Here is a 12,112-nt window from a genome sequence, read left to right as displayed (position 1 = left end):
CTGGTTTGATATGAAGGTCCTTGATCCACTAGGACTTAAGCTTTGTACAGGGTGATAAGCATGGATTGATCTGCATTCTTCTACATGTTGACCTCCAGTTGAACCAGCACCATTTGCTGAAAATGCTATCTTTTTTCCATTTGATGGTTTTGGCTCCTTTGTCAAAAATCAAGTGCCCATAGGTTTGTGGGTTCATTTCTGGGTCTTCAATTCTGTTACATTGGTCTATCTGTCTGTCTCTGTACCAATAACATACAGTTTTTATCACTCTTGCTTTTGAGTGCTCTTGGATTCTGTTTGCCAGAATTTTATTGAGTATTTTTGCGTCGATATTCATAAGGGAAATTGGTCTGAAGTTCTCTTTCTTTTTTGGATCTTTGTGTGGTTTAGGTATAAGAGTAATTGTGGCTTCATAGAATGAATTCTGTAGTGCTCCATCTGTTTCAAATTTGTGGAATAGTGTGGATAGTATTGGTATGAGGTCTTCTATGAAGATCTGATAGAATTCTGCAGTAATCCCAAATGAACCTTGGATCTTTTTGGTTGGGAGATATTTAATGACTGCTTCTATTTTGTTAGTAGTAATGGGGTTGTTTAAAATGTTTATCTGTTCATATTTAACTTCAGTACCTGGTATCTGTCTTGGAAATTGTCCATTTCCTGGAAATTTTCAAGTTTTGTTGAATATAGACTTTTGTAGTAGGATCTGATGATTTTTTGAATTTCCTCTGATTCTGTAGTTATGTCTCCCTTTTCATTTCTGATTTTGTTATTTTGGACACACTCTCTGTGTCCTCTCATTAGTCTGGCTAAGGGTTTATCTATCTTGTTGATTTTCTCAAAGAACCAACTTTTGGTTCTGTTGATTCTTTCTATGGTCCTTTTTGTTTCTACTTGGCTGATTTCAGTTCTGAGTTTGATTATTTGCTGCCTTCTACTCCTCCTGGTGTATTTGCTTCTTTTTGTTATAGAGCTTTTAGGTGTGCTGTCAAGCTGCTGACATATGCTCTCTCCTGTTTCTTTCTGCAGGCACTCAGAGCTATGAGTTTTCCTCTTAGCACAGCTTTCATTGTGTCCCATAAGTTTGGGTATGTTGTACCTTCACTTTCATTAAATTCTAAAAGGTCTTTAATTTCTTTCTTTATTTCTTCCTTGGCCAGGTTTTCATTGAGTAGAGAATTGTTCAACTTCCATATATATGTGGGCATTCTTCCCTTATTGTTATTGAAGACCAGCTTTAGCCCCTGGTGGTCTGATAGGCCCATGGGTTTATTTCTATCTATCTGTATATGTTGAGGCCTGTTTTTGACCAATTCTATGGTTAATTTTGGAGAAAGTACCATGAGGTGGTGAGAAGAAGGTATATCCTTTTGCTTTAGGATAGAATGTTCTATAAATATCTGCTAAGTCTTATGACATCTCTTAGTCTGTTTATGTCTCTGTTTAATTTCTGTTTCCATGATATGTCCATTGATGAGAGTGGAGTGTTGAAATCTCCTACTATTATTGTGTGAGGTGCAATGTGTGCTTTGAGCTTTAGTAAAGTTTCTTTTATGTATTTAGGTGCCCTTGTATTTGGAGCATAGATGTTTAGGATTGAGAGTTCATCTTGGTGGATTTTTCCTTTGATAAATATGAAGTGTCCTTCCTTATCTTTTTTGATGACTTTTAGTTGAAAATCGATTTTATTTGATATTAGAATGGCTACTCCAGCTTGCTTCTTCTAACCATTTGCTTGGAAAGTTGTTTTCCAGCCTTTTGTCTGAGGTAGTGTCTGTTTTTGTCTCTGCGATGTGTTTCCTATAGGCAGCAGAATGCAGGGTCCTCATGCGGTATACAGTTTGTTAATCTACGACGTTTTTTTATTGGGTAGTTGAGTGTATTAATGCTGAGAGATATTAAGGAATAGTGATTGTTGCTTCCTGTTATATTCTTATTTGGATGTGAGATTATGTTTGTGTGCTTTTCTTCTCTTTGTTTTGCTGCCAAGACAATTAGTTTCTTGCTTTTTCTAGGGTGTAGCTTGCCTCCTTATGTTGGGCTTTACCATTTATTATCCTTTGTAGTGCTGGATTTGTAGAAAGATATTGTGTAAATTTGGTTTTGTCATGGAATATCTTGGTTTCTCCATCTATGCTAATTGAGAGTTTTGCTGGATACAGTAACCTGGGCTGGCATTTGTGTTCTCTTAGGGTCTGTATGACATCTGTCCAGGATCTTCTGGCTTTCATAGTCTCTGGTGAGAAGTCTGATGTGATTCTGATAGGTCTGCCTTTATATGTTACTTGACCTTTTTCCCTTACTGCTTTTAATATTCTTTCTTTGTTTTGTGCATTTGGTGTTTTGACTATTATGTGACGGGAGGAGTTTCTTTTCTGGTCCAATCTATTTGGAGTTCTGTAGGCTTCTTGTATGTTTATGGACATCTCTGTCTTTAGGTTAGGGAAGTTTTCTTCTATGATTTTGTTGAAGATATTTACTGGTCCTTTGAGCTGGGAGTCTTCACTCTCTTCTATACCTATCATCCTTAGGTTTGATCTTCTCATTGAGTCCTGGATTTCCTGTATGTTTTGGACCAGTAGCTTTTTCCGTTTTACATTATCTTTGACAGTTGTGTCGATGATTTCTATGAAATCTTCTGCTCCAGAGATTCTCTTTTCTACCTCTTGTATTCTGTTGGTGATGCTTGTATTCACAGCTCCTGTCTCTTCCTTTGGTTTTCTATATCCAGAGTTGTTTCCCTGTGTCCTTTCTTTATTGCTTCTATTTCCATTTTTAATTCCTTCAACTGTTTGATCGTGTTTTCCTGGAATTCTTTCAGGGATTTTTGTGATTCCTCTCTAAAGGCTTCTACTTGTTTATTTATGTTTTCCTGCGTTTCTCTAAGGGAGTTCTTCATGTCTTTCTTGAAGTCCTCTAGCATCATGATCAAATATGATTTTAAATCTAGATCTTGCTTTTATGGTTTCTGTGAATAATCAGTGTTTGCTTTGGTGGGAGAATTGGGCTCTGATGATGCCATGTAGTCTTGGTTTCTGTTCCTTGGGTCCCTGTGCTTGCCTCTCGCCATCAGGTTGTCTCTGGTGTTACCTTGTTCTGCTATTTCTGACAGTGGCTAGACCGTCCTATAGGCCTGTGTGTCAGGAGTGCTGCAGACCTGTTTTCCTGTTTTCTTTCAGTCAATTATAGGAACAGAGTGTTCTGCTTTCAGGCCTGTAGTCTTTCCTTTCTACTGGTCTTCAGGTGTTCCTGTGGGCCTGTGTACTGAATCCACCTGGCAGGTCTCTTCAAGCAGAAAAGTTGGTCTTACCTGTGGTCCCAAGTTGCTTGTGTGGGGCTGCTTTTGAGCTCTCCGTGAGGGCAGCAACCAGGAGGGCCTGTGCTGCCTATTCTTGGAGACCCCGTGCACCAGGGTCCAAGATGGTGTTAGGTGTTTTCCTCTGGAGTCAGAAATGTGGGCATAGTGTAGTCTCTTTTGGCTTCCCAGGAGTGTCTGCCCTTCTGAAGGTTTAGCTTTCCCTCCCACGGGATTTGGGTGCAGAGATCTTTTGATCCAGTCCCTTTAGGTTTTGGCGGTCTCTGGAACTCAGGGGACCTGTCGCTTAAGTGCCCGTATATTCAGGTTCCCAGAGGCCGTATACAGTTTCCTCTTGGGCCAGGGATGTGGGCAGAGGTGGGCAACATTTCCCTAACCCTTACCCCTCCCCTTCTATATGGGTGTTCCCCTCCCCATCCTCCCCCTATTACCGCCCTCCCCCCAACAATCCCTTTCACTGGGTGTTCAGTCTTGGCAGGACCAAGGACTTCCTCTTCCACTGATGCCCTTACTAGGTTATTCATTACTACCTATGCAGCTGGAGGCCAGGGTCAGTCCATGTATAGTCTTTGGGTAGTGTTTTAGTCCCTGGAAGCTCTGGTTGCTTGGCATTGTTGTTCATATGGGGTCTCAAGCCCCTTCAAGCTCTTTCAGTCCTTTCTCTGATTCCTTCAACGGGGTCGTGTTCTCAGTTCAGTGGTTTGCTGCTGGCATTCACCTATGTATTTGCTGTATTCTGGCTGTGTCTCTCAGGAGATTTCTGTTGGCCTGCACTTCTTTGCTTCATCCATCTTATCTAGTTTGGTGGCTGTATATGTATGGGTCACATGTGGGGCAGACTCTGAATGGGCGTTCCTTCAGCCTCTGTTCTAAACTTTGAATAGGCAGTTTTTATTGAAGAAGTGCTAATGGCTAACAACTGTTTTTTTAAAAATCTTATACTCTTGGTCATCTAGAAATGCAAATTCAAACTAGTTTGACATACCTCCCAGTCAGAGGACTTTATTATCAACAAATCTTTCAACAAACCTTAGAGAGGATATGGAGAGAATAGAACCCTCGTTCAGTGTTGTTTGGGATGTAAATTAATATAGTCTCTATGAAGATCATTTTGGAGATTTCTCAAAAATTAAAAATTAAAAATAGAACTACCTGTGCCAGATAGCTTTATGCCATCCTGACATACATTAAAATCATATAAGAAGAGGGAACCTCAATTAAGAAAATGCCTCTGGAACACTCCTCCATTGTTGGTGGGATTGCAGACTGGTACAACCATTCTGGAAATCAGTCTGGAGGTGCCTCAGAAAATTGGACATTGAACTACCTGAGGATCCAGCTATACCTCTCTTGGGCATACACCCACAAGATGTCCCAACATATAAAAAAGACACGTGCTCCACTATGTTCATAGCAACCTTATTTATAATAGCCAGAAGCTGGAAAGAACCCAGATGCCCTTCAACAGAGGAATGGATACAGAAATTTGGTACATCTACACAATGGAATATTACTCAGCTATCAAAAACAATGCCTTTATGAAATTCATGGACAAATGGTTGGACCTGGAAAATATCATCCTGAGTGAGGTAACCCAATCACAGAAAAACACACATGGTATGCACTCATTAATAAGTGGCTATTAGCCCAAATGCTTGAATTATCCTAGATGCATAGAACACATGAAACTCAAGACAGATGATCAAAATGTGAATGCTTCACTCCTTCTTTAAAAGGGGAACAAGAATACCCTTGGCAGGGAGTAGAGAGGCAAAGATTAAAACAGACACAGAAGGAACACCCATTCAGAGCCTGCCCCACATGTGGCCCATACATATACAGCCACCCAATTAGACAAGATGGATGAAGCAAAGAAGTGCAGGCCAACAGGAGCTGGATGTAGATCTCTCCTGAGAGACACAGCCAGAATACAGCAAATACATAGGCAAATGCCAGCAGCAAACCACTGAACTGAGGATAGGACCCCCGTTGAAGGAATCAGAGAAAGAACTGGAAGAGCTCGAAGGGGCTCGAGACCCCATATGTACAACAATGCCAAGCAACCAGAGCTTCCAGGTACTAAGCCACTACCTAAAGACTATACATGGACTGACCCTGGACTCTTACCTCATAGGTAGCAATGAATATCCTAGTAAGAGCACCAGTGGAAGGGGAAGCCCTGGGTCCTGCTAAGACTGAACCCCCAGTGAACTAGATTGTGGGGGGGAGGGCGGCAAGGGGGGGAGGCTGGGGAGGGGAACACCCATCAAGAAGTGGAGGGGGGAGGGGGATGTTTGCCAGGAAATCGGGAAAGGGAGTAACATTCAAAATGTAAATAAGAAATACTCAAGTTAATTAAAAAAAAAAGGTTAAAAAAAAAAAAAAAAGAAGACAAGGGGTCTGGGCAGAGAATGTTGGTCACAGAAAACACCAAGAAAATGTGTGTCTTTTTCTCTTCAGGTTGCCCTGAAAGTTACCAATGTTTTTTACAATGTGCCTGTCTTTTTTGAATCTCTTATTAATGGCATTTGTTGTATTTCTCTGAACTACTTGTCAACACTCCTTTTTCATCCTCTGTTTTTCTGGCTTTCTTCTCAACCTTATTAAATGTGTAATGGTTCCTATGTACCTGACCTCAGAGACACTCATATCATTAAGAATTCAGTTGTCTTTGTGGAATTGGGACCTTGGCTCTTTACAGTTCTTAGAAGTATATTGGTGTCTTTCAGGTGTCCTTTTCCATAGTAGCCACAGAGAGAACACACATATGATTACAGAACTATGTTGCAATCCAAAATAAATTAAGGATTTTATATCTGTAAGCATTCACCCATTTTGCTTATTTTGCTTATTTTATTGTCTACCTCAGTAGAATAAAAATGCCTTCCAAGTTAAAAAAAAATGCCTCTGTAATAGTGGTAGGCATGCCTGAGGAGCATTTTCTTAAGTAGTGATCAATGGGTCCAGCCCATGTGGGTAGTGCTGTCCATGGGCTGGTGGTTCTTGATTTAATAAGAAACCAGACTGAGTAAGTCACGCGGAGCAAGCCAGTGACCAGTACCTCTCCTTAACCTCTGCATCAGCTACTGCCTCCAGGATCCTGCTTAAGTTCCTATCCTGACTTCCTGTGATGATGACCAGTGACATGAAAGCATAAGCCAAAAGCCCTTTCCTCCCCAACTTACTTTTTTAGTCTTGGTGTTTCATCATAGCAATAGAAACCTTAAGACCATGTGTCCCAGTGATTTCATCTCTAGGCATAGATACTGAGAACTACACACCCTATCACAGAGGGATTTTTACTCTATATTTATTGCTGCTTATTTATCTATAGCACATAATTGAATTAGCTAAGTTCCGCTTCAATATATGAATGAATAATGAAATACGATTTATTATATATGAATAATATATTAATACTATTAATATCTAAAATAGAAAGAAGTTACAAAACTAGTAGGAAAACAGATGGGCTTAGGTTGTATAATATCAAGTGATGTTAAACAATTTCAGAAACATTAAAAACACATTTTCTACTTCATCTATAGAACCTAGAGAGTAAATATATGGATATATGTAAACAAATACATACATAGGCACAGTAAGGTACATAAAAAGAGAACAAGAAAGGCCAAATATGAGGAGGGACTACTACATGCAAATAATAGACGCACATATGCTAAACCTAATTTGTTTTCCTAGCTCTAACTGTGTCAAGGAGTGTTTGAATTTGATGACCAGTGAGTGCATAAAGATATCCCTAATAGTGAAAGTATGAAGCCCTTGTGAAGCTCTACAGCATAGAACGCCTATTCTAATTATATAGCAATTCACTTGTATGTATAATCTTTAGGGCTGACTAATTTTGATGTACAATACTTATTTCATTTGCAAGTTTTTAAATAGTAAAATTTATAAAACTAAAATTATAATGATTTAAATATCTTTGCTTTGCAGGTTACTAAAAATTTTAAATACATTTTTTTCCTCCTGTTTATAGTAGTATAAGACAGTGCCTCAACCCTGACATCCTAAACAGGTTCAGAGAAACAGTTGCTATTGTCATGTCATAACTGAGGAATTTCGTTCTCAAGAATGATCATGGTTGCTCAAAGGCAGTCTCAGTTTCTAACATAAAATAATGACCCCTGCACTGGGTGTGCAGGTGGGTTTCTGTCAGGGTGGGTTTCAGGGTAATCTGTTGGTAAGACTTACTGTCCCTGGAATCTAAGATGAAGTGAATCTAAGTGAAGTTTAAGACAGCAACTCAAAAATTTCCAGGACTCAGCCATAGATTGTTGTAAAAAACTGATTAAGAAGACAAGGATCTGGTGGTTGCTACATATGAGAGAAAATATTCAGCATTTGGCTTCCTAGCACTGAATGAACCTTTAGATTTGTGCATTTATATTGGAGGGCTTGTAGAAAGGTGCCATAGGCAATGGGAATGGAAAAGAGAGACATTAAGGGAGGAGACAGAGTATAACACAGGTGTTAGGAAGAGGGGAACAGCATTAATGGGGAACAGCCAGACGGATAGAGAAATGAGAAGATAATGAAGTAGGGGGAAGAATAACCACTGCCGAGAGCCAGAGTACAGCTCCAGCAAGGTCTGGACCACAGGACGGATGAGTAGAGTTAGCGAAAATGAGGAGTCTTAACATTGCTTGTTTCTCAAACAGATGACCCTAAGAGCTGTAACCCTCTTTATTCATATAAGCTCCAAAGCATTCAAACACCAGCATATTCTCTTTCATCATTTTTCAAGAATCACCAACATTTACCCATTTTAGTTTCTTTTCCTCCTCCCCACTCCCTTGTTGTCATTAATTGACCTTTATTCTGTATCTAAGCATCAATTAACCTTTACTTCATATCTAAGCATGAATTCTATACTGAAAGTCAAATGATTATATCTAGTCAGGTACCTCCTATAAATAGTGTGCCCAGGCAAGCAGCAGACATGCAGTTACAGACATGAAAGTTATTCAAGCTCTGGGGTTGTCTTTAACAGTATGTTGCTTTTATATTTTCAAAGTCAGCAGAGAATATGCTACACTGTCTAGAATGATATTTTTCAGATACAGGTTTAATTTCTATGGCCTATATGTAACTTTCATGGGAACAGCACTTGTGGTCCTCTTCTTCATCATCCTCAGAATGGTAATAGCTAATGTCTACATCTTAACTCTTGGGACTAAGTTGCTATTCTTCCTGGCACTATCTACTTATACTTTTACCTCCAAAGGGACTGGAAGATTTGAAATCCTTTGTTGATTTTCTGGCATTGGAGGGAAGCCGGACCTTTTATGCCCTTTATTTGTTCCTTATATGGTCTATGGGTTCTAAATGTCATCTTCTAAGAAACCATCTCCTAAGATCTTGGAATACAATTATCTCTCTTTTTTTTTTTTTGGTTCTTTTTTTTCGGAGCTGGGGACCGAACCCAGGGCCTTGCGCTTCCTAGGCAAGCGCTCTACCACTGAGCTAAATCCCCAACCCCCAATTATCTCTTTTTTAAAACAGTTAAATAACAGGGGTCATTAACCTTAGTGAGTTCCTCCTGCTACTCCAGGATCACTGTAGAGGCCACCCATGGCAACCAGAGGAACCGGTTTCTGTGGTAGACTGCAAAGAGGCTTAATTTCCCTGTAGAATCGTTAGAAAAATTATCAAAGACTCATATAAAGGGCTTTTGTTTCCAGGAAACTCAGCTGAAATCACAACTGAGAAAGAAAACTGAAAATTGCCATTCGAAGAAGCAAAAGCTAGGAAGGCTTTAAGATCAGGTACTACCCTAGGATCAGAGCAGGGCTCTGTAACATCTCCTCCAAAGGTCCTTACAGGTAGGCAGGAATCTCCAAAGGGCCTTGCCTAAGGTGCTCCATTTGCAAAAGTCTCCTGAGCTGTTCCCATAGGTTACAGCATAGCTTCTGACAGCTGAGGATATTTGAAAAGTCACCGAGAAACCCACTACTTCACAAACTTTATATATTGCTTACATTTAGTTACCATACATGGGGAATAATGTTTCTCCTGAAGGCACAAGTTGCTAAACTAAAAAGTTGTTGGTTAGGGAAATCCACCAAATCATCCAAATAATTCAGACTCTTGAGGTTTTTCTTGGTTGCCCAGCATAACTAGGTGGGCAAGATTCTATACAGAAAAATACCAAATACTTTAAGCACATAGAAATCAAGAGTAAACTGACCTAGAAGTTTCCTTCACACTCTCCAGCATTCAGAGACCAGAAAGTTTTTTGCAAATGCTGTGAAGCAAAGGCAACATCTTACTCAGCTCAGAGTGCTGCAAGTGACTCACAATGACTGCTCTGGCAAGATAGACCAGGGACCAATGGGAGCATGAAGGCTACAGAGGTAATCAACCACTTTATGACTCAATTTGATCCTGTTCCACAGAAGGAAACTTATCCATGGTATGGTACAACTTATCCATGGTATGGTACTTCTATTCAAAAAGCCATACTTGAGGGAATTTAGGCCCTAGGAGCAAACTTACTTGCATTATTATGCTGAACAGCCTAGTATAATACTGCTTCCTAAAAACACATATCTATATTCATAATTCGTGCCCTTCTCACTCCTTAACAGGGGAGCATTTTTGTCAAGTTGATATAGAGACTCCAAACCAAATACAGAAACAAGTTTTTGTGTAGTTCTTTGCTGGAACTGGAGCATAAATATCACATCTCTCTCTTCCAGGTTCAGAAAAATGAAAAGGTGGGTAGAAAGTTTTTTTAAAATATTTATTCATTCTTGAGAATTTCATATATTTTTATTATATTTTTCTCTATCCCCCAACTCCTCCCAGACCCACACCCCCCCACTTCTACCCTTCCAACTTCATGTGTTTTTCTCTGTCTTGAAAATAAGAACTAAAACCAAGAACAAAAGATAAAAACTGCTATAAAATATGGAGTTCTATTTGTGTTAGCTAACTGCTTGTGAGAATGGGGCCTGTCCTGGGATCGTGATTAGTATACTCAGAATCACTCCATTGAGCAAAACTGATTTATTGTCTCTCAGAAGAGAGTGGAAAGATCTTTTGCCTTATAAAAATGAAGCCAGTCAACATTCCAGCCTGAATGTGGGAGGGTCACAGAAGGACCCAACCCTAAACAAGGAGTTATTGACAGCTGATGGTTTCTGGGGAGGAAGTCAATTTTCTTTAGGGGTATGGTCTTTCATATATTGGCAGTAACAGTGGATGGTGTCACACTCATGAGTATATGAGCAGCAGTAATTAGACTCTTTGAGCTATTAAAAAATACATGAAGTTAGGAAGGTGAAACTTTAGAAACGGGGACTCAGAATTTTTTAAAAGATCCTCCCAGTTCTGAGGGAATTCTTTTCCTTCTTTGAATCACTCTTCATAGCTTGAAGCTTTATATTCTTATCAGTGCTGATAGTCTCATTCTTTTAAGCAGTTTCCAGTTTATTAGATACTCCTTTTGAAATATAAGGACCACATGCACAGAATCCTCATACTTGTCTTCTGATGAGTCCAGGGAGCAGAACCACTAAAGATACATTTGAGATTATGTCTTATATCTTGGTATAATTCCAAATCAACAACAACAACAACAACAACAACAAAACCCCAAAACACTCTCTCTGTCTCTCTCTGTCTCTCTCTGTCTCTGTCTCTCTGTCTCTGTCTCTGTGTGTGTGTGTGAGTGTGTGTGTGTGTGTCTGTCAGCATTCAGTGATTAAAATAAATTTACTCTCACAGAATTCTTTAAGTGTTGGTGCCCTTCAAGTGTCCTCTAGCATCACAGATCAGACACTGGGAGCCATCTTGCATCCATAACTTGAGATAGCAAGGTGTTTGGTGAGAGCTGTCAGGCTGTTTAAGTTGCTCGGGTTGTTAGATTATAGCATCCTCTAGTAGCAAGAGTTCAGTTTCAAGTCATGAATACTGAAATATGACCAGAAGTGGGTTACTAGGCAACTCTGCTTTCCTAGTGTATTTCTGAATAGCTTGGTTATTTCTGGTGTAGGGGCTGACCCAACCCCACTGTACTACGTTCCTTGCCCAGACTCACCTGTGTTAGCTCTTTATTATCTTTCCATCTTAGACTAAAATTTTCTTTAGAAACTCAGGATCTTAAAATGATTCCCTTTTTAAAAGTAGTTGTAGATACTTTCCCTTTTGAGAATATTTCCTTGTTTCTAATTTATTTGGTTATATCCTATTACATCACATCTATATTCTTTTACTGAATATAGACATGCGAAATCTTACAGTAGGGGTTATTATCTAGGATTCCCATTGAAGAAAGTCAAGTCATGATCCACAAGAGAAGATTGTGGTTAAAAGAAGGAGTGCTCATTGTGGATAAAGGAAGAGGTCAGCTTGATCTAAAAGAACACCCTGGCATCATGTATGTTGGACTATTAGTCAAACGATTTGACTCTTCTAAGTTTCCTCACAGAACAAGAGTAACTCTGCAGAGTTGTGGTGTCTCACAAGTGAAACACTGTAGGATATACAAGGCAGTCATACCCATTTCCCTTGGTAAACTCCCCTAAGAAAGATCCTAGTCAGTTTACTTCTTTCTTGTGCACAGCATAGGCCACCTTCTTTATCCTAACCCAAACTCTATTCATTACACATGTTCATGCTCAACTGTGTGTTGTCATCATCTGCAATATTTGATAGTATGAGCATGAAGAACTAAGTGGTAAAGCTTGCTCTACTCTGGTTTTCTTCTCAGATCCCTGTTCTCAATATATTCATATGTGCCTTTGAGCAAAAGCTTTGGGAAGAACAAAA

The sequence above is a fragment of the Rattus rattus genome, chromosome 15 (genome assembly GCF_011064425.1).
Source record: "Rattus rattus isolate New Zealand chromosome 15, Rrattus_CSIRO_v1, whole genome shotgun sequence".
NCBI classification, from domain to species: Eukaryota; Metazoa; Chordata; class Mammalia; order Rodentia; family Muridae; genus Rattus; species Rattus rattus.
The sequence above is the reverse complement of the archived record's forward strand: the minus strand, read 5'-3'. Positions refer to the sequence as shown.